Source organism: Halichoerus grypus, chromosome 5 (assembly GCF_964656455.1).
Source record: "Halichoerus grypus chromosome 5, mHalGry1.hap1.1, whole genome shotgun sequence".
Lineage (NCBI taxonomy): Eukaryota > Metazoa > Chordata > Mammalia > Carnivora > Phocidae > Halichoerus > Halichoerus grypus.
The window spans coordinates 86,483,028-86,506,189 of NC_135716.1; the positions used below are offsets into that span (position 1 = coordinate 86,483,028).

At 47.7% G+C, this 23,162-nt stretch overlaps 4 non-coding genes across 4 annotated transcripts; 2 read left to right on the forward strand and 2 right to left on the reverse strand.

Moving 5' to 3' along the window:
- The first annotated feature begins 1,110 nt into the window (after positions 1-1,110).
- On the forward strand, positions 1,111-1,182 carry TRNAE-UUC (transfer RNA glutamic acid (anticodon UUC)). The gene has a single exon. It is a non-coding gene; the product is annotated as a tRNA-Glu (tRNA).
- Positions 1,183-8,265: 7,083 nt separating this feature from the next.
- On the reverse strand, positions 8,266-8,336 carry TRNAG-CCC (transfer RNA glycine (anticodon CCC)). Its single transcript has one exon. It is a non-coding gene; the product is annotated as a tRNA-Gly (tRNA).
- Positions 8,337-14,111: 5,775 nt separating this feature from the next.
- Positions 14,112-14,182, forward strand: TRNAG-CCC (transfer RNA glycine (anticodon CCC)). Its single transcript has one exon. It is a non-coding gene; the product is annotated as a tRNA-Gly (tRNA).
- A 7,083-nt stretch (positions 14,183-21,265) lies between these two features.
- TRNAE-UUC (transfer RNA glutamic acid (anticodon UUC)) lies at positions 21,266-21,337 on the reverse strand. The gene has a single exon. It is a non-coding gene; the product is annotated as a tRNA-Glu (tRNA).
- Between the last annotated feature and the right edge of the window lie 1,825 nt (positions 21,338-23,162).

Here is a 23,162-nt window from a genome sequence, read left to right on the forward strand (position 1 = left end):
TGCTCTCTAGGCCTCGGGTATCTTCTTTTCCGAAGGATCTGTTCGTGTCTTTTCACCATCTAAAAAAAACTTGAGTTGTCTGAATTTTTTTTTTTTTTTTTTTTTGAATTGTCAGTTTGAAGGAGCTCATTGCACCTTATAGTTACAGGTTTGGGGGTTTGCTTGCTTGCTTGCTTGTTTTGTCAGATAGGTTTTGTGAACATTTTCTCCCTGTCTGTGGCTTGCTGTTTTCACTGTCTTGGGGGCGTCTTTGGATGAGAAGATATGGTTAATGTTGATGAAGTCTAACTTGTCATGTCTTTTTTATATATACATATTTTTTCCTGGGTCTTGTTTAGTAAATCTCTGCCTACCACCAAGTCACAAAGTATCCTCAAAAACTGCTTTTGCCTTTAGCCTTTAGCCTTTATGTTTTACGAGGCACCTCCAATTAATTTCTATGCGTAGTGTGAGGTAGAAGTAACGCTGTTTCCCGCCCCCGATATTGAACCTATTTCCTTTCCCCGTTGAACCGTTTCTGTTGAAAATGAATTCACCAGGTCAGCTGGGGTCAGTTTCAAGTGTTTCAGCTGAGTCCATTTATCCGTGTCTCCTGATGCCACCGGCACACTGCACCGTCTATAGGGACTCAGAGTGAGTCTTCAGGTCCGGTAGCGTAATTAGGTGTGGGGGCAGCAGGTGCGGGGTGTGGGGGCAGAGATCCGGAATCCAGTTCGGGGCCGCCGAGCCTTCCTTGAAAGCGGTCTCCGTCCCCCCCGGAGTCTACCGGGTGATGTTAGGGACCCCGGGATCTGACGCCGGGCGCCTCCCCTCCCGCGCCCTCGCGGCGACGTCGTGTCCTCACGCGGCCGCCTCGGGAAGGCGCGTCTCCAGGGCAGCTCTGAGGGGCGGCGGGGCCGGGCCGGGGCGACTCGCTCCGGGACTTGCGGACCTGGCGGCCCTCGGAGCGTCTGGTGCGGGCTCTTGTTTTGGAGGGAGCGGGGAGGGAACGTCCTTATGAAAGCGGTCCTTGGGAGGACAGGTGACCTCCCGAAGGCCCAACGCCTCCCACAGCTCAGGGGAAAATGTCACTCCCGTGGGAAGCCCGCAGAAGAAGAGTCTTCCACCGGCTCCCTGGTGGTCTAGTGGCTAGGATTCGGCGCTTTCACCGCCGCGGCCCGGGTTCGATTCCCGGTCAGGGAATTGCCTTTTGCGCGGGCATCTTCCTTTCCTAAAACCCGGAGGTGTGGCGTGCGGTGTGCGTCCCGCACCGCTCGGACTGTTCATCTCCCGCGCCGGGGGGTTGGGGACGGCGGGCCGCTTTTCAGGGCGCACGCACCTGGCTTGCTGGCCTCCAGGTCCGCCGCCCGCAGAGGTGACTTCAGAGCTTCTAAGCAGCTGGCTCGTGTTCACGCTACGCGGCAGAGGTTCAAAACCCTGTGGGGCCGCCCCAGGGGCGCAGAGCAGGCTGAGCCCCGAAAAACCCAGCTCTGCAGGCCAAGCCACGGCGCGCTGTTCGCGTGTACCCCAGACACCGGCCGGTGGGCCCAGCTCCTCAGCTCAGTTCGCGCAGAAAAGGCTTACTACGCGTTCGGAAGCCACGCCTGGACCGATACCCGCGAGGAGGGTTGAGAGGAAGGGGAGCGCCGGGACGGGAGCGGGTCCTCCTCGAAGGCTGTCCCACTCGCGGATTAAGCGGTGTAGGGAGGTGACGCTAACTGACCCAACAGAGGCAGCAAGGGAGGCGTGCCCTAAATGGAAAACTGGTATAGCTTCCGCAAGCCGAAGGTAGGGGTAAAAATCAACAAACACCAGGATACCAAAACGATGATCCCACAGTCACATCCCACCGTTTCTCCGCGGGCTGTTGCATTTAAACCCTGTAGACTCTACCAGGCACCGGGCACATTTTCTTTTTTCCCTTCGACACTGGCTCCGAAGACCTGTTGGGGTAAACGCGACGTCTTCTGTGAGGCACGAAGAGAGCGAGCGAGGGCCGGGAGAGGTGCCGCGGAGCGAGGCTGCAGGGGCTGCGGGGCGGTGGGTGCGGAGCCGCTGCTGAAAGGCGGACGGTCCGAGCGGCGAACTCGTGGGTTCTCGGGAGGCGGGTGTGTGTTGTGGGGGCGGGGGCGGGGGCGGAAGGGGGTCGCTTGAACTCCTTTCGGGAGCGGTTTGGAAGAATGGCGAGGGTTGGGTGGAGGGGAAGGTGGTGACCCTGAGCGTACCAGGGAGGGAAGGAAGGCTGCCGAGGTGGGTAGGGGGGAAACCTTGGTAGGTAGGGAGACTATAGTTTCGATGGTGGTTTTTCACAACGAGTTTCGTCCGTTACATCCTGAGTGCTCTTGACCCTGTGGGTCGTTTTTAGGCCCCATACGGGTCTTTCCTCCTGGGGTTGTCAATCGGGGCACCAAAACTGCCTTTTCCCCTTTTGTTCACACTCAGACCCGGGGCTTTTGCACAGTGTGGCATCAAGAGGCTGCTTTTTAAGAGACGTTCCGTGTTGAGAAGCATGGATGACGTGTTGGAGGTACAGAACGCCACCCGGTTCCAGCAAGCGGCCCCGGAAGCTTCTCTGGTGATTCACTCCAAGAAGTCCAGGAATTTTAAATTCATCCCTGCCATCTGGGTAATGAATGATAAAGGTAGAGTTTTCAAAGTAAGAGAATACAAATCTATTTCATTTCCGATTACAAGATGGGTTTTGTTTTTGTTTTGTTTTGTTTTGGGGGGTTTTTTTGGTGTTTTGTTTTGTTTTGTTTTTTGGTGTTCTTTGATTTGTTTTTCCTTAAGCTTGATCGGTACCTTAAAAAAAAGAGAGAGAGAGAGCTTAAAGGTAGATGGCAAGCTTGGCACTAACATTCGCAGGCGCCCATGCAAAAAGTAAAAACAGAGGCATCAAAGCTCCTTCCGCTCCTAGGTGGATTGCCAGGATAGCTTATTTTGTTGTCTGTTCCAGGACCTTGAGGGCTAGGAACACAGAAATGGACATTTTCAGTCCCATCTAGTCCTGCCCCTTCAAGTCCCAGGGCTCTTTGGACAAGGCGGCCTTGGTACTACAAACATTATAAAGAAAAGGAAAGTTTTAAAACGCCCATGAGAATAAATAAATTGAGTAAGCAAGCACACAAGCAAGCAGGCGCCTGGCTGGCTGACTCGGTTTAGCCTGGGACTCTTGATCCTCGGGGTTGCAAGTGCCAGCTCCACGTTGGATGTAGAGATTACTTGAAAATAAGATCTTGAAAAATAAAGTAAATAAAAAGCCCCCGAGGAAATTGTGGCCACGGGCGCTTGACCTCTATTGGATTTAGCCTTGAGTACACATAGCCTGGGTAGTCTGGGAGACCTTAGGCCATCAACTTGGTGTGGTATGTCCCAAGAGCCTGCCAGAGGAGAACATATTCAAAGGAGAACAGGCTCATCCTAGGGCTGTAGAGGTACCCTCCAATAACATTTCCAGAGAATCCACTAGCATCTAGAATTCAGTTACAAGACATAAGAAGGAAAGCTCAGGTATCTGGAATTCTAGAGATGTTTCCATCAGTCCTGGTATCAGAGCAGACATGAAGACGGAAATTAGGAGAAATAATTCTGAATCAAACAAAACTGAAAAGACTGCAGCTATGGCACAAGGTGTGCTGAAACCAGTCTTCAGAGGACAAAACACAGCTTTAAATGTAAATCATGACAATTAGGGCTGATCGCTAACGAGCTAACCCTCCATCACAAAGAGTTACCCCCAAAATAACAAGAACAACAAAAGCAGATAGGACCAGAAATTAAATATAAAAGCAGGAATTTGAAAATTAGAAATGCAATTTTAAAAATTAAGAAAGAGGGGCGCCTGGGTGGCTCAGTCGTTGGGCGTCTGCCTTCGGCTCAGGTCATGATCCCGGGGTCCTGGGATCGAGCCCCGCATCGGGCTCCCTGCTCAGCAGGAGGCCTGCTTCTCCCTCTCCCACTCCCCCTGCTTGTGTTCCCTCTCTTGCTGTGTCTCTCTCTGTCAAATAAATAAATAAGTAAATAAATAATCTTTTAAAAAATTAAAATTAATTAATGTAAATAAGAAAGAAAATCAGAAATAAGTATACAAAAGAGAAAAGTCAATGGTTGCATCCTTGAAAAGACTGCTCTGATAAAACTGGGAAGAAGGAAGTCACTGCTACTGAACGGGTAGACATAAGGAAACAATACGTGAATATCATAAACACGCATATGCCAACCAGTTAAAAGTTTTAGAGGAAATGTAGGTATACTGCAATAATGATTTGGGCAGGGGTGGGGAGGAGGACTAGTCCTACAAGCATTAAACTTTTTTAAAAAATTAGAATTCAAAAGTCTTCCTGCAAAGAAAGCTCAAGGAGCAAGAAAGTTCATTAGAAGAAATGACTCCAAAAAAAAAAGAAATTCTAAAAGTATCAGAAGATGGCAGAATCCCCCAACTTACGTTTATGAGTTTGGGTGGAAACCAAAACCCCCAAAAAGTCAATGTGAAAAACAGAAATTGCAGGCCTCACTTATTGCTGAGGATACATAGCTGCAAAAATTCTTTAAAAGACTGAATCAAAATATATATTAAAAAATATGTCATGACAAAATTGGTCTTACACTGGGGAAACAGTTGATTATCGTCAGAAAAAAATGATTTCATCACATCAACAACTTATAGGAGTAAAATCAGAATCACTAAAGCACAGAAAAGGTGTTTGAAAAAATTCATTATCAGTTTATGATTTTTCAAAACCTCTTAGCATAACAGGAAGAGAAGAGAACAGCCCTAATCTGTTAAAAGGTAGCTCCCAAACCAAAAACAAACCAAAAAAAACCCTTCAGCACATGTCACGGTTGATGATAAAATACTGACTTTCCCCCCTACCCTAACCAATTAGGAACCATCAAGAAGCAGACAAAGAGGCCCACGGCGACCAAGTCTCTTCACCACCGTGATGGAGATCTCAGCCAGTGAGAAAAGGCAAGAAAAAGTATGAGAAGTGAAAATGAAAAAAAGAATACTATAAGTATTTATATATATGAAATAAATTACTGGAAGTATTAAGAGAACCGAGTTTCTTTGGTATATACACAAATAGAGAAAGTGGGCTAAATTGAAGATTCAAAAACTGAAGGTATTCAAAACATTATAAATGTTCAATGATTATAACATATAAGAATTCAATCCCATGTACTGGGGGGGGGGCGGGCAGGGGAGGGATGAAATATGATCCCTACCTCCACCATAACCAAAATCACTTCCATGTGGATTAGGCACCAAAATATGAAACGAAACCGCAAATGAGTTTAGTTGGTATTACTGTAGCGGGGTATTCCCATGATCTCAAGGATTTAAAAACTAAGGATTTAAAAAATAAGACAAAAAGACGAATTCTTAATGAAGAGGCTGACTAAGTCAACTACTTCAAGAATCTCTGTTCATCGCAGCACAGAATCAAGGGTAAAAAGTCAAGGCACAATTTGGGCGCATGTATTTGCAGTCAGCATAATCAACTGGTACCGATGATAGTTAATGAGTTCTTGCAAAACAAGAAGAAAAAGACCTATAGGAAAATCACCAAGGTTGGGGGAAGAAACATAGGAGAAAATTCAAGTGGCTAACCAACATGCAATGGTGCTCAAATTCATTACCAAGAAGGGCTTTCAAAACGGAACCCTAATGAGAGAACATTAGAGATAGGCAAAATAACAACAGCACCACTAATAATTAAATGGGAGTAAGGGATGAGGTAGAAGCTTATGACCCGGCAAAGCATGGGAGTGACTGATTTAGGGCTAATACCATTTTACTTCTTCATCTGTGTGTAGGTTACACAAGTGTGTGCATAATAGTCATTTGTTATATGATGCATACAGGTTCTGTGCATTTTACCTTATGTACGTTACAATTTTTCAAACCCCCCAACCCCCACACCCCAATGATTCTATGACAGACAGAGAGAATGTTGTTGAGATTCCAAGATTTTGTTTCAAGAGAAAGGTGTGGACATTGCTCTTTAGTACATACCTCCAAGGACAACCCCATGCAGACCAGGCCCATGAAGTTGAGTTTTGGGTTGATGTGAGCTCAAAGAGTATTCTCCAAGAACCAACCCTAATTGAAAATACCTGTAGGGGTGCCTGGATGGCTCAGTCAGTTGGCCTTCCCGCTAGGGTCATGATCCCTGGGTTCTGGGATCGAGCCCCGGGACAGGCTCCCTGCTCCTCGGTGAGCTTGCTTCTGTCGCTCCCCCTGCTTGTGCTCTCTCTCTCTCTCTCTCTGTCTGTCAAATAAGATCTTTATTTTTAAAAAAAAAAGAAAGAGAGAGAGAAAGAAAGGATGAAAGAAAGAAAGAAAGACAGAAGGAAAGACAGAAAGAAAAAGAAAGAAAATACCTGTAAAGGCTAAATTCCTTTAGTCCTGTTATTTGAATACTCTGAAAAGGCTGTAGGCGGGAGCCATAACCATTCAGATCTCTCCTTTGCTTTCTCATTGCTTATTTCACAACCCACAGCTCCTTTTTCCTCCTCTCCTCTAAACTCTCCAAGAAATTCTCCTGCAGTCCTGTCCTTGTGTGTCTCCTCCCTCCCTGGCAACTTTCCTCCAGCTTCCTCACTGAAGATGGAGAAGCAAGAGGGGGAGGAAGGGGAGACCGCCTGAATATGGAGCAAGCTTCTCACAGGCCAGGAGAGTTAGGTAAGGAAGGGAGGCAAAGACAATTTTTTTTTTTTCCAGCAAACAGTAAAGGGGAAATTTGGGGGATGTTACAGTCCTTAACACCTTTAGTCCATCCAGTGAGTAATCCCATCATTTCCTTGACATAAATCAGAACTCCTCCTCCCTCCCCCGAACCCCACGGTCTAAATCCTGATTCCTGTTTACAGAGAAAAATGTATATCACAGTTCAGAATTTATTCATTAAAATTTCAGATTTCCAAAAAAAATTTTTTTTAATTTTTCAGATTTCCAAGAGTTTAAAAATAAGTTAATGACCAAAACAACTTGGGTGTTTCCAACACAGTATCCTCATCGTTCTATACTCAAAAGTAGAAAGACAGTCTCGGAATGACAAAACTCTTGAAATGGAATAAATCACGTGTATTTTTAAAAAAATTTAAAGATTTTATCTATTTATTAGAGAGAGAGAGAGCGCGTGCGAGCATGAGCTGGGGGAAGGGGCAGAAGGAAGGGGAGAAGCAGACTCCCCGCTGAGCAGGGAGCCCAGCCCAGAGCTCCATTCCAGGACCCCGGGATCGTGACCTGAGCAGAGGGCAGAGGCTTTAACCGACTGAGCCACCCAGGCGCCCCTAAATCAAGTTTATTTTTAAAACGGAAAGGGGGGAGAAACTCCCCCATTGTCACTAATCTTCGATTTCAAGCTACTGTTAGGTAGGTGAATCCTCCAAAGATTTTCGGATGAAAATTAATCACCCAGAGGGTCTAACGCAGTCACGCCCCTACTACCCTCAAATCGGAATCCTTTCCAAGGAGCGCCCAAGAGCTAGAAAACAAACCCGGGCCAACAGTTCCCAGAGTCCTTAGTTCCCTTTCCCTTTTTACAAATACACGCTTGGGGCTAACGCCTGTTGAGGCGCATCGCGCGGCACCCGCGAGAGGTGCCTGTTGAGGCGGAACCGCGAGGCGCCGGCGGGAGGAGCGCAGGCCGCGGCGGCGGACCACGCGGACCGACTCGGTTGCTGGAGTGCGGTGCGGCGGCGCGAGCGAGGGGTCTCTGGCCCCAGCTCCCCTCGCGTCCACGCGGGTCCCTCTCCACCAGCCTCCGCCTTCCTTGGGCCGCCGACGCCGCCCCGGCCACCGGGGTGTCTGCCGGGCTCCGTGGTGAGACGTGGCCCCGCGGCCGACCCAAGGTCCAGCACGGGCCTCCGTGACCTGGTGGCTCTTTGGGTCCCGTGGGTCCTCCAGGGGAAAGGCTGAAAGTAACTGGGGTCTTAGGTCCAAACAGTCTAAACCGCAAAGCCCGCGGAGACACTTGCGGGTGGACAGGTAAGAACTCGCGAGTGAGCTGCTTGCTGCGCTGCACGCCAATTGGTACTCCACGCAGGCCCAGCCCCAGTGTAGATCGACTCCTTACTGCTTTCTGCTCAGAAACGCCCTGCGGATCTGGGGTCTCATTCTCCTGCTCCTGGCGGCCAGAATCAATCAGGAAACCACAGGACTTGGCCTGTGCCTCGGGGAAAGCGAGGAGGAGGCGCCTGGTGAAGGTCTGAGGTCTGCGGGGGAGGGGAGGGGGAGAGGCACCCGTGTCGCGGGTGGAAAAAGAAGAAGGCCAGGCGGGATGCATTGGCCGGGAATCGAACCCGGGTCTCCCGCGTGGGAGGCGAGAATTCTACCACTGAACCACCAATGCTTCATGCCGAGGGGAAGCGCATGGTGGGGCTCTAGAAAGAATTCCCAGAATGACCACCCCCCCCCACCCCCCCCCCCCCGCCCGGGACGGGGCACGGGGAAAAGTAAACGCTCCAGAATAGGTTTACAGGGTTGTCTTTGGGGCACAGAGCTAGCAAACCCGCAGGTACTCAGAAGCAACGGCTTGAGAAGGAGACTTCCGTCAGGCAACAGCGTCAAGTGGGGGACATTCGAACAAAATAGCAAAATAAACTGTTCCGTCGGCTCACACCACAACTCTGAGAAAGGCTCTTTCCAACTGTACGACAGACCCGGGCAGGGAAACGTCCGAAATTCATCCAGACCCCTTGATGATGACCCTAAACCTTCAACCATCAACCTCGAACTGTCACTTTACAGAGTCTGAGAACGTAATCTAACTTGCCACGTTAGGCAAGTAAAATTCTAACCGGGGGAAGACAGAAGCCCCTGACGCAGACTGGAATTAGAAGAAGGAATTAGAACAGCTAAGGAAGAAACACATTTCCGTCAATGGAGTTAGGTCTTTGTAACTGTTTGTTTATTTATTTAGTACAAGAATTATGAGTCGGTCTGTGATCATTATAACAATAGTATGTGTCTGCCTCTTAAGGTGTTCAAAGCATTTCGATGGGTATGTGATAGATCACAATTATGACAAGATTACTAGTAAGCTTGGGACCGATCATTAACTGTTTTGGAGAATCTAATCTCCTAAACTGGACTCCCTGCTGCACTGAGTTGTAGCATTTGTTGACTCTGAGATGCCTATGAAGCACAGGCCCTGGTGTACTGGCCATATCAGGAGCAGGCTAATATTTTAGAAAAATGTGGGTGGTTGAAATGTCCTTTGATGACATTGAAATAGAGAGAGATTTCTTTCCCCAGTGTTCCCTGGGGAAATTAAACTGAAGAAGGGAAACTGGAGAGCTCCCCCACATGTTGGGACTAGGAATCAGTATGACTTTTTGAACTAGGGGAGCCACAGAGGTGCAGTGATGCCGTTCTTGTCAGAAGGCAAGCACTGAAGAGTGAAAATATAAATATCAGAGTATCAGACAAAGGCAAAGGACAAAAACAGTTTACATTGGATAGAAGGGTAACATTCCAGCATCTGTCCAGAATCTAATCCAATTGTTTTGCCTTGGCGTGTTCTCCTTCGTGGCTAAAGAAGGTGTGGTCCATTGGAAGATCTTGGAATGAAATTTTCACATATTCACCCTTTTGTACATCTCTTTCAAATGCAAGAAAAAAGCAGGCCCATTTGATCCCCGGCCTCTTTCAAGGACTCAAAATAGAAGTATGATGAGAGAAGCTCAATTATCACCCAGATTTTCTGGATTAACTCAGGTACATCCCCAAACATCCAGCTTCCCAAACTGTTACTGGGTCCTGAATGCCTATTGAGGGGGAAAAATATGTTGGCATCAAGGTTGGGAGCAAAGGGCTTTGGGAGGCACTAAGCAATGGGCCAGCAAAGGAAATGCATCTGAAGCGAGGAAATGATTTTTATTTGAATACCTCAACTTTATAGTGCTGCGTGATTTAAGTTTCCTATGCAAGCCTTTTCTCTGGGTGTCTTTTCTGTTTGTTCTGTGTGTCTACCAAAGAGGTCTATACAAATTTATTTTAAGAATTCTTTTCAAAGTCCTTTGAAGACTACATGGTTAGATCTAGGCTGAAGGCTAAGGCAAAGCCTTGGTGGCTCAGGGGTAGAATTATCTGTCTCCTACAGAAGCGGCCCAGGTTCAATTCCTGGGTATGTGTTAGCTACTATGTTTTCCTTTTTGCACAGACAAAAGGGGTTGATCCTGGGTTCTGGCTTCTACGAGTGGCAGTGGCAGTACAGGGAGAAAAATAGCAACAATACCTCTTTAGTTAATTCCAGAACAGAAGACCTTAAGGAATTGCTCTAAATAGGGATTTTGCAGGGCTCTGAGCCTTGCAGTGATCACACATGTTTGTTGACCTGCTGTGCAGTCCTAACCTGGCAGGAGTATGTCTTTGAAGCCTCAAATGTGCCTGGTGGGTTTCTGCAATTTGAAATAGTACTTAAAACCAAAACTACAGTTACCATTGTTCTTTCTCCTATCCTCTCCTTTGGCCACATAGCACATGTAGTGGGATCAAAAAGTAAAGTTCACTGAAGGATAGAAGTGGCTATGGGAGAGGCATTAGGGGCCCAAAGAAGGGGGACACTTGGATGCAGGGAGTTGGGTGGTGGGGCTTCTGACCTTTCTAAGGAGTTAAGTCCTAGTTTGCTGGTCTTGGTAGAATTAAGGACAAGAATGAGCCCCAAGTGGAGAGCCACACTCACAAGAAAATAATTTTTATTGTGCCTTTTTGTTTTACACTCCACCAGTCAAATCTGATTGAAAGATCTTTGAGTTTGTATTAATTGATACACTTTAGTTTTAGAACTGTTTTAGGAATACAAAAAAATTGAGCAGATAGCAGAGTTCTCTTAGTCAGCCCCCCCGTCCTATTATTAATATATTGCATTTATATGATACATATGTTACAAATAATGAACCAATATTGATACCTTATTATTAACTAAAGCTCTTCACTCTTTTTTAAAGTTCTGTGAGTTTTGACAAATTGATAATGTCATGTATCTATCATTACTATGTCATACAGAATACTTTTGATACCTTAAATATTCCCTATACTCCACATAATCATCCTTCTCACCTCCAAGTCCTGGCAACTACTGATCTTTTTTAGTCTCCATAGCTTTGCCTTTTTCAAAAATGTCATATGTGGTCTTTTCAGACAGGCTTCTTTCACTTAGCAATATGAATTTAAGATTCTTTTATACCTTTTTATAGTAGCCCATTTCTTTTTATTCCTTAATACTATTCCACAGTTTGTTCAATCCATTCACCTATTGAAGGGCATCTTAATTGCTTCCAGTTTCTATGAACATTCATGTGTGAGTTTCTGTGTGGACATAAATTTTGAACAAATTTCGGTAGATACCTAGGACATATGGTAAGATTATGTTTACTTTGCAAGACACTGCCAAACACTCTCCCCAAGTGGTTGTATCATTTTGCATTCCCCAATGCAATGAACGATGGTTCCCACTACTCCACATCTTCACTGCATTTGGTAGTGTTACTTTTTAGATTTAACCATCCTAACAGGTGTGTACTGGTATCCCATTGTTGTTTTAATTTGCAATTCCCTAATGACAAATAATGTTGAAAAATTTTTCATATCCTGAGCTGTCACCTATATATCTTTGACTGTTTGGATATTTTGCTCATTATTTAATTGAGTTTTGAAATTCCTATTGTTGGGGTGCCTGGGTGGCTCAGTTGTTAAGCATCTGCCTTCAGATCAGGTCGTGATCCCAGAGTCCTAGTATCGAGCCCCACATTGGGCTCCCTGCTCTGTGGGAAGCCTGCTTCTCCCTCTCCCACTCCCCCTGCTTGTGTTCCCTCTCTTGTTGTGTCTCTCTCTGTCAAATAAATAAATAAAATCTTAAAAAAAAAGAAAAATTAAATTGAAATTCTTATTGTTGAGTTATAGAGTTCTTAGTATATTTTGAATACAAGTCCTTTTATCAGATAAGCACTTTGCAAATATTTACTCCCAGATTCTGTCTTGTCTTTTGACTGGGTGTCTTTTGCAGAGCAGAAGGATTTCATTTTGATGAAGTCAAACTTAATCCATTTTTTTCTTACATGGATGGTACTTTTAGATTCATACTCAAAAGAGTTACCATGAGAATGAATTTGAAGAACAAAGGGGGCATTGTGAGAGACCATCCCCTGTAGAGGGAAGCAAGTGCCAGGATGTGAGATCCTGAGATCCTTCCTAACCTGTCAAGCACTTCACTGTTGCCAGACCTGAGAATTGGCAAGAGATAGTCAGATAATGGGTATGGTGGAGGGGTGGGGAGCAGAGTACACATACAGGTATCAAGGCATTGTAGTGAAGGAATATGAGGACACTAGGTGGTTTTAGGTTAGAGGTATGTCCAGATTTAGGCTGTGGAAGGGTCCCTCAGGATGCAGTGTGGCAAATGGATTGGAGTAGAGCAGACTGGCGTGAGGACGCTGCCTTCTTATCTGGTTGTATTAAAGGAGGAAAGAGTTGTGCAGTCATAAAGTGGCAGTGAGCCAGCGGTGCACCCAGTAGAGTTAGGCAGTATCCTACTGAGAATACTGGGCATGTGTTTCTGTGCCGGGAGGATGAGAGAGCATATCCAAAGAGGGCAGCAAGATCTGGTTTGGGCAAAAGGATGGTTGTTGGTGAGGGTACATATACTAGGTAGGGGTAGGAACAGATGCGGGTGTTGTTTTGGTGATTGACGGGAACAGTCGTGACAGTGCACTACCTACCACTTTTGAGAGCGGCTGTGCCCAGGTCTGATCCGAGAGTGTTGCGGTACCGTGGGCGGTGCTGTGTGAGGCGGGCAGGGAACTCACTGGTACGTCGAGTTTTAGCACGTGCGTCTCTGACCTCAATGAGGCATTGACTTGTGAATCAGGAGTTGTGACTTGGAAGTGCAAGTTTGTAGTTTTGAAAGAGATGTGGGAATAAATGTATGCCTGGTCAATGCAGGTGGTAACGCAAAGCCTGTTGGCCAGAGCCCGTGTGTGTCTTGGGTGTTGGGCAGAGGGCAGATGGAGCCAAAGCTCTTCAAGGTTGAGGTGACAGTCAGTTGCCTTGTTGACCTCAAGTTTATGACTCAGCCTCCACCTAGCTTACCTTCTAGAAAGAGCGGCATCACTGCACCTCTGTGGCTCCCCTAGTTCAAAAAGTCATACTGATTCCTAGTCCCAACATGTGGGGGAGCTCTCCAGTTTCCCTTCTTCAGTTTAATTTCCCCAGGGAACACTGGGGAAAGAAATCTCTCTCTATTTCAATGTCATCAAAGGACATTTCAACCACCCACATTTTTCTAAAATATTAGCCTGCTCCTGATATGGCCAGTACACCAGGGCCTGTGCTTCATAGGCATCTCAGAGTCAACAAATGCTACAACTCAGTGCAGCAGGGAGTCCAGTTTAGGAGATTAGATTCTCCAAAACAGTTAATGATCGGTCCCAAGCTTACTAGTAATCTTGTCATAATTGTGATCTATCACATACCCATCGAAATGCTTTGAACACCTTAAGAGGCAGACACATACTATTGTTATAATGATCACAGACCGACTCATAATTCTTGTACTAAATAAATAAACAAACAGTTACAAAGACCTAACTCCATTGACGGAAATGTGTTTCTTCCTTAGCTGTTCTAATTCCTTCTTCTAATTCCAGTCTGCGTCAGGGGCTTCTGTCTTCCCCCGGTTAGAATTTTACTTGCCTAACGTGGCAAGTTAGATTACGTTCTCAGACTCTGTAAAGTGACAGTTCGAGGTTGATGGTTGAAGGTTTAGGGTCATCATCAAGGGGTCTGGATGAATTTCGGACGTTTCCCTGCCCGGGTCTGTCGTACAGTTGGAAAGAGCCTTTCTCAGAGTTGTGGTGTGAGCCGACGGAACAGTTTATTTTGCTATTTTGTTCGAATGTCCCCCACTTGACGCTGTTGCCTGACGGAAGTCTCCTTCTCAAGCCGTTGCTTCTGAGTACCTGCGGGTTTGCTAGCTCTGTGCCCCAAAGACAACCCTGTAAACCTATTCTGGAGCGTTTACTTTTCCCCGTGCCCCGTCCCGGGCGGGGGGGGGGGGGGGGTGGGGGGGGTGGTCATTCTGGGAATTCTTTCTAGAGCCCCACCATGCGCTTCCCCTCGGCATGAAGCATTGGTGGTTCAGTGGTAGAATTCTCGCCTCCCACGCGGGAGACCCGGGTTCGATTCCCGGCCAATGCATCCCGCCTGGCCTTCTTCTTTTTCCACCCGCGACACGGGTGCCTCTCCCCCTCCCCTCCCCCGCAGACCTCAGACCTTCACCAGGCGCCTCCTCCTCGCTTTCCCCGAGGCACAGGCCAAGTCCTGTGGTTTCCTGATTGATTCTGGCCGCCAGGAGCAGGAGAATGAGACCCCAGATCCGCAGGGCGTTTCTGAGCAGAAAGCAGTAAGGAGTCGATCTACACTGGGGCTGGGCCTGCGTGGAGTACCAATTGGCGTGCAGCGCAGCAAGCAGCTCACTCGCGAGTTCTTACCTGTCCACCCGCAAGTGTCTCCGCGGGCTTTGCGGTTTAGACTGTTTGGACCTAAGACCCCAGTTACTTTCAGCCTTTCCCCTGGAGGACCCACGGGACCCAAAGAGCCACCAGGTCACGGAGGCCCGTGCTGGACCTTGGGTCGGCCGCGGGGCCACGTCTCACCACGGAGCCCGGCAGACACCCCGGTGGCCGGGGCGGCGTCGGCGGCCCAAGGAAGGCGGAGGCTGGTGGAGAGGGACCCGCGTGGACGCGAGGGGAGCTGGGGCCAGAGACCCCTCGCTCGCGCCGCCGCACCGCACTCCAGCAACCGAGTCGGTCCGCGTGGTCCGCCGCCGCGGCCTGCGCTCCTCCCGCCGGCGCCTCGCGGTTCCGCCTCAACAGGCACCTCTCGCGGGTGCCGCGCGATGCGCCTCAACAGGCGTTAGCCCCAAGCGTGTATTTGTAAAAAGGGAAAGGGAACTAAGGACTCTGGGAACTGTTGGCCCGGGTTTGTTTTCTAGCTCTTGGGCGCTCCTTGGAAAGGATTCCGATTTGAGGGTAGTAGGGGCGTGACTGCGTTAGACCCTCTGGGTGATTAATTTTCATCCGAAAATCTTTGGAGGATTCACCTACCTAACAGTAGCTTGAAATCGAAGATTAGTGACAATGGGGGAGTTTCTCCCCCCTTTCCGTTTTAAAAATAAACTTGATTTAGGGGCGCCTGGGTGGCTCAGTCGGTTAAAGCCTCTGCCCTCTGCTCAGGTCACGATCCCGGGGTCCTGGAATGGAGCTCTGGGCTGGGCTCCCTGCTCAGCGGGGAGTCTGCTTCTCCCCTTCCTTCTGCCCCTTCCCCCAGCTCATGCTCGCACGCGCTCTCTCTCTCTCTAATAAATAGATAAAATCTTTAAATTTTTTTAAAAATACACGTGATTTATTCCATTTCAAGAGTTTTGTCATTCCGAGACTGTCTTTCTACTTTTGAGTATAGAACGATGAGGATACTGTGTTGGAAACACCCAAGTTGTTTTGGTCATTAACTTATTTTTAAACTCTTGGAAATCTGAAAAATTAAAAAAAATTTTTTTTGGAAATCTGAAATTTTAATGAATAAATTCTGAACTGTGATATACATTTTTCTCTGTAAACAGGAATCAGGATTTAGACCGTGGGGTTCGGGGGAGGGAGGAGGAGTTCTGATTTATGTCAAGGAAATGATGGGATTACTCACTGGATGGACTAAAGGTGTTAAGGACTGTAACATCCCCCAAATTTCCCCTTTACTGTTTGCTGGAAAAAAAAAAAATTGTCTTTGCCTCCCTTCCTTACCTAACTCTCCTGGCCTGTGAGAAGCTTGCTCCATATTCAGGCGGTCTCCCCTTCCTCCCCCTCTTGCTTCTCCATCTTCAGTGAGGAAGCTGGAGGAAAGTTGCCAGGGAGGGAGGAGACACACAAGGACAGGACTGCAGGAGAATTTCTTGGAGAGTTTAGAGGAGAGGAGGAAAAAGGAGCTGTGGGTTGTGAAATAAGCAATGAGAAAGCAAAGGAGAGATCTGAATGGTTATGGCTCCCGCCTACAGCCTTTTCAGAGTATTCAAATAACAGGACTAAAGGAATTTAGCCTTTACAGGTATTTTCTTTCTTTTTCTTTCTGTCTTTCCTTCTGTCTTTCTTTCTTTCTTTCATCCTTTCTTTCTCTCTCTCTTTCTTTTTTTTTTAAAAATAAAGATCTTATTTGACAGACAGAGAGAGAGAGAGAGAGAGCACAAGCAGGGGGAGCGACAGAAGCAAGCTCACCGAGGAGCAGGGAGCCTGTCCCGGGGCTCGATCCCAGAACCCAGGGATCATGACCCTAGCGGGAAGGCCAACTGACTGAGCCATCCAGGCACCCCTACAGGTATTTTCAATTAGGGTTGGTTCTTGGAGAATACTCTTTGAGCTCACATCAACCCAAAACTCAACTTCATGGGCCTGGTCTGCATGGGGTTGTCCTTGGAGGTATGTACTAAAGAGCAATGTCCACACCTTTCTCTTGAAACAAAATCTTGGAATCTCAACAACATTCTCTCTGTCTGTCATAGAATCATTGGGGTGTGGGGGTTGGGGGGTTTGAAAAATTGTAACGTACATAAGGTAAAATGCACAGAACCTGTATGCATCATATAACAAATGACTATTATGCACACACTTGTGTAACCTACACACAGATGAAGAAGTAAAATGGTATTAGCCCTAAATCAGTCACTCCCATGCTTTGCCGGGTCATAAGCTTCTACCTCATCCCTTACTCCCATTTAATTATTAGTGGTGCTGTTGTTATTTTGCCTATCTCTAATGTTCTCTCATTAGGGTTCCGTTTTGAAAGCCCTTCTTGGTAATGAATTTGAGCACCATTGCATGTTGGTTAGCCACTTGAATTTTCTCCTATGTTTCTTCCCCCAACCTTGGTGATTTTCCTATAGGTCTTTTTCTTCTTGTTTTGCAAGAACTCATTAACTATCATCGGTACCAGTTGATTATGCTGACTGCAAATACATGCGCCCAAATTGTGCCTTGACTTTTTACCCTTGATTCTGTGCTGCGATGAACAGAGATTCTTGAAGTAGTTGACTTAGTCAGCCTCTTCATTAAGAATTCGTCTTTTTGTCTTATTTTTTAAATCCTTAGTTTTTAAATCCTTGAGATCATGGGAATACCCCGCTACAGTAATACCAACTAAACTCATTTGCGGTTTCGTTTCATATTTTGGTGCCTAATCCACATGGAAGTGATTTTGGTTATGGTGGAGGTAGGGATCATATTTCATCCCTCCCCTGCCCGCCCCCCCCCCAGTACATGGGATTGAATTCTTATATGTTATAATCATTGAACATTTATAATGTTTTGAATACCTTCAGTTTTTGAATCTTCAATTTAGCCCACTTTCTCTATTTGTGTATATACCAAAGAAACTCGGTTCTCTTAATACTTCCAGTAATTTATTTCATATATATAAATACTTATAGTATTCTTTTTTTCATTTTCACTTCTCATACTTTTTCTTGCCTTTTCTCACTGGCTGAGATCTCCATCACGGTGGTGAAGAGACTTGGTCGCCGTGGGCCTCTTTGTCTGCTTCTTGATGGTTCCTAATTGGTTAGGGTAGGGGGGAAAGTCAGTATTTTATCATCAACCGTGACATGTGCTGAAGGGTTTTTTTTGGTTTGTTTTTGGTTTGGGAGCTACCTTTTAACAGATTAGGGCTGTTCTCTTCTCTTCCTGTTATGCTAAGAGGTTTTGAAAAATCATAAACTGATAATGAATTTTTTCAAACACCTTTTCTGTGCTTTAGTGATTCTGATTTTACTCCTATAAGTTGTTGATGTGATGAAATCATTTTTTTCTGACGATAATCAACTGTTTCCCCAGTGTAAGACCAATTTTGTCATGACATATTTTTTAATATATATTTTGATTCAGTCTTTTAAAGAATTTTTGCAGCTATGTATCCTCAGCAATAAGTGAGGCCTGCAATTTCTGTTTTTCACATTGACTTTTTGGGGGTTTTGGTTTCCACCCAAACTCATAAACGTAAGTTGGGGGATTCTGCCATCTTCTGATACTTTTAGAATTTCTTTTTTTTTTGGAGTCATTTCTTCTAATGAACTTTCTTGCTCCTTGAGCTTTCTTTGCAGGAAGACTTTTGAATTCTAATTTTTTAAAAAAGTTTAATGCTTGTAGGACTAGTCCTCCTCCCCACCCCTGCCCAAATCATTATTGCAGTATACCTACATTTCCTCTAAAACTTTTAACTGGTTGGCATATGCGTGTTTATGATATTCACGTATTGTTTCCTTATGTCTACCCGTTCAGTAGCAGTGACTTCCTTCTTCCCAGTTTTATCAGAGCAGTCTTTTCAAGGATGCAACCATTGACTTTTCTCTTTTGTATACTTATTTCTGATTTTCTTTCTTATTTACATTAATTAATTTTAATTTTTTAAAAGATTATTTATTTACTTATTTATTTATTTGACAGAGAGAGACACAGCAAGAGAGGGAACACAAGCAGGGGGAGTGGGAGAGGGAGAAGCAGGCCTCCTGCTGAGCAGGGAGCCCGATGCGGGGCTCGATCCCAGGACCCCGGGATCATGACCTGAGCCGAAGGCAGACGCCCAACGACTGAGCCACCCAGGCGCCCCTCTTTCTTAATTTTTAAAATTGCATTTCTAATTTTCAAATTCCTGCTTTTATATTTAATTTCTGGTCCTATCTGCTTTTGTTGTTCTTGTTATTTTGGGGGTAACTCTTTGTGATGGAGGGTTAGCTCGTTAGCGATCAGCCCTAATTGTCATGATTTACATTTAAAGCTGTGTTTTGTCCTCTGAAGACTGGTTTCAGCACACCTTGTGCCATAGCTGCAGTCTTTTCAGTTTTGTTTGATTCAGAATTATTTCTCCTAATTTCCGTCTTCATGTCTGCTCTGATACCAGGACTGATGGAAACATCTCTAGAATTCCAGATACCTGAGCTTTCCTTCTTATGTCTTGTAACTGAATTCTAGATGCTAGTGGATTCTCTGGAAATGTTATTGGAGGGTACCTCTACAGCCCTAGGATGAGCCTGTTCTCCTTTGAATATGTTCTCCTCTGGCAGGCTCTTGGGACATACCACACCAAGTTGATGGCCTAAGGTCTCCCAGACTACCCAGGCTATGTGTACTCAAGGCTAAATCCAATAGAGGTCAAGCGCCCGTGGCCACAATTTCCTCGGGGGCTTTTTATTTACTTTATTTTTCAAGATCTTATTTTCAAGTAATCTCTACATCCAACGTGGAGCTGGCACTTGCAACCCCGAGGATCAAGAGTCCCAGGCTAAACCGAGTCAGCCAGCCAGGCGCCTGCTTGCTTGTGTGCTTGCTTACTCAATTTATTTATTCTCATGGGCGTTTTAAAACTTTCCTTTTCTTTATAATGTTTGTAGTACCAAGGCCGCCTTGTCCAAAGAGCCCTGGGACTTGAAGGGGCAGGACTAGATGGGACTGAAAATGTCCATTTCTGTGTTCCTAGCCCTCAAGGTCCTGGAACAGACAACAAAATAAGCTATCCTGGCAATCCACCTAGGAGCGGAAGGAGCTTTGATGCCTCTGTTTTTACTTTTTGCATGGGCGCCTGCGAATGTTAGTGCCAAGCTTGCCATCTACCTTTAAGCTCTCTCTCTCTCTTTTTTTTAAGGTACCGATCAAGCTTAAGGAAAAACAAATCAAAGAACACCAAAAAACAAAACAAAACAAAACACCAAAAAAACCCCCCAAAACAAAACAAAACAAAAACAAAACCCATCTTGTAATCGGAAATGAAATAGATTTGTATTCTCTTACTTTGAAAACTCTACCTTTATCATTCATTACCCAGATGGCAGGGATGAATTTAAAATTCCTGGACTTCTTGGAGTGAATCACCAGAGAAGCTTCCGGGGCCGCTTGCTGGAACCGGGTGGCGTTCTGTACCTCCAACACGTCATCCATGCTTCTCAACACGGAACGTCTCTTAAAAAGCAGCCTCTTGATGCCACACTGTGCAAAAGCCCCGGGTCTGAGTGTGAACAAAAGGGGAAAAGGCAGTTTTGGTGCCCCGATTGACAACCCCAGGAGGAAAGACCCGTATGGGGCCTAAAAACGACCCACAGGGTCAAGAGCACTCAGGATGTAACGGACGAAACTCGTTGTGAAAAACCACCATCGAAACTATAGTCTCCCTACCTACCAAGGTTTCCCCCCTACCCACCTCGGCAGCCTTCCTTCCCTCCCTGGTACGCTCAGGGTCACCACCTTCCCCTCCACCCAACCCTCGCCATTCTTCCAAACCGCTCCCGAAAGGAGTTCAAGCGACCCCCTTCCGCCCCCGCCCCCGCCCCCACAACACACACCCGCCTCCCGAGAACCCACGAGTTCGCCGCTCGGACCGTCCGCCTTTCAGCAGCGGCTCCGCACCCACCGCCCCGCAGCCCCTGCAGCCTCGCTCCGCGGCACCTCTCCCGGCCCTCGCTCGCTCTCTTCGTGCCTCACAGAAGACGTCGCGTTTACCCCAACAGGTCTTCGGAGCCAGTGTCGAAGGGAAAAAAGAAAATGTGCCCGGTGCCTGGTAGAGTCTACAGGGTTTAAATGCAACAGCCCGCGGAGAAACGGTGGGATGTGACTGTGGGATCATCGTTTTGGTATCCTGGTGTTTGTTGATTTTTACCCCTACCTTCGGCTTGCGGAAGCTATACCAGTTTTCCATTTAGGGCACGCCTCCCTTGCTGCCTCTGTTGGGTCAGTTAGCGTCACCTCCCTACACCGCTTAATCCGCGAGTGGGACAGCCTTCGAGGAGGACCCGCTCCCGTCCCGGCGCTCCCCTTCCTCTCAACCCTCCTCGCGGGTATCGGTCCAGGCGTGGCTTCCGAACGCGTAGTAAGCCTTTTCTGCGCGAACTGAGCTGAGGAGCTGGGCCCACCGGCCGGTGTCTGGGGTACACGCGAACAGCGCGCCGTGGCTTGGCCTGCAGAGCTGGGTTTTTCGGGGCTCAGCCTGCTCTGCGCCCCTGGGGCGGCCCCACAGGGTTTTGAACCTCTGCCGCGTAGCGTGAACACGAGCCAGCTGCTTAGAAGCTCTGAAGTCACCTCTGCGGGCGGCGGACCTGGAGGCCAGCAAGCCAGGTGCGTGCGCCCTGAAAAGCGGCCCGCCGTCCCCAACCCCCCGGCGCGGGAGATGAACAGTCCGAGCGGTGCGGGACGCACACCGCACGCCACACCTCCGGGTTTTAGGAAAGGAAGATGCCCGCGCAAAAGGCAATTCCCTGACCGGGAATCGAACCCGGGCCGCGGCGGTGAAAGCGCCGAATCCTAGCCACTAGACCACCAGGGAGCCGGTGGAAGACTCTTCTTCTGCGGGCTTCCCACGGGAGTGACATTTTCCCCTGAGCTGTGGGAGGCGTTGGGCCTTCGGGAGGTCACCTGTCCTCCCAAGGACCGCTTTCATAAGGACGTTCCCTCCCCGCTCCCTCCAAAACAAGAGCCCGCACCAGACGCTCCGAGGGCCGCCAGGTCCGCAAGTCCCGGAGCGAGTCGCCCCGGCCCGGCCCCGCCGCCCCTCAGAGCTGCCCTGGAGACGCGCCTTCCCGAGGCGGCCGCGTGAGGACACGACGTCGCCGCGAGGGCGCGGGAGGGGAGGCGCCCGGCGTCAGATCCCGGGGTCCCTAACATCACCCGGTAGACTCCGGGGGGGACGGAGACCGCTTTCAAGGAAGGCTCGGCGGCCCCGAACTGGATTCCGGATCTCTGCCCCCACACCCCGCACCTGCTGCCCCCACACCTAATTACGCTACCGGACCTGAAGACTCACTCTGAGTCCCTATAGACGGTGCAGTGTGCCGGTGGCATCAGGAGACACGGATAAATGGACTCAGCTGAAACACTTGAAACTGACCCCAGCTGACCTGGTGAATTCATTTTCAACAGAAACGGTTCAACGGGGAAAGGAAATAGGTTCAATATCGGGGGCGGGAAACAGCGTTACTTCTACCTCACACTACGCATAGAAATTAATTGGAGGTGCCTCGTAAAACATAAAGGCTAAAGGCTAAAGGCAAAAGCAGTTTTTGAGGATACTTTGTGACTTGGTGGTAGGCAGAGATTTACTAAACAAGACCCAGGAAAAAATATGTATATATAAAAAAGACATGACAAGTTAGACTTCATCAACATTAACCATATCTTCTCATCCAAAGACGCCCCCAAGACAGTGAAAACAGCAAGCCACAGACAGGGAGAAAATGTTCACAAAACCTATCTGACAAAACAAGCAAGCAAGCAAGCAAACCCCCAAACCTGTAACTATAAGGTGCAATGAGCTCCTTCAAACTGACAATTCAAAAAAAAAAAAAAAAAAAAAATTCAGACAACTCAAGTTTTTTTTAGATGGTGAAAAGACACGAACAGATCCTTCGGAAAAGAAGATACCCGAGGCCTAGAGAGCACCTAAAAGAGAGCTCGATATTTTTAGCCGCCAGAGAAATGGATGTTAAAATCACATGGAGAGAGCACTACTCCCAGCAGCACGACTCAAATGATAAGGATAGGAAACACCCAGTCTTGGCAAAGGTGTGGAAGGAGCACAACTCTCAGTGGCATCCCGATGACTACCATCTGGCGGGAAGTGGCTGCCGACAGGCCTTTTCCAATCCCTGAGGGTATGCCGCGAGTACTAGAGAGGGTGCTGTGATGACGACAAGGAGGACAACAGCCAAGGACTGAAAAAGTCCCCCGAAGCAGAGATTCCCAGGAGCCAAGGTTCGAGGCGCTCAGCGGGTCTATGGAGGGGCTGTCACTTATCCGATGGTCTTTGAAGATCCTTAAGGTTTTTTTGAGGAACACAGAGACGCCGTTTCCCAGCAACGCCGGCCCACGAGGCTCCTCGCGGGACAGTTGGGGACTCAAGGACTTGTCCTGGTTGGGAGCCGCGCTGAAGAGAAGCCATTTCGTTCAGTTGACTTGCGCTCAGAGTCAGAGCGGAGGAGGTCCCCGGGTTAAGGCCGAGTGGAGTTTTCCTTTCTTTCGGGGGAACGAAGACGACCTCCCGGCGCCCAGCGGCCAGCGGGAAGCAGGGCTCTCTGGCCCCCAGGTAAGGGGCGCAGCCGCGGCGGGCTTAAACCCGAAGCAAAAGGGGAGGGGCGGCGAGCGCCCGGGAGCAC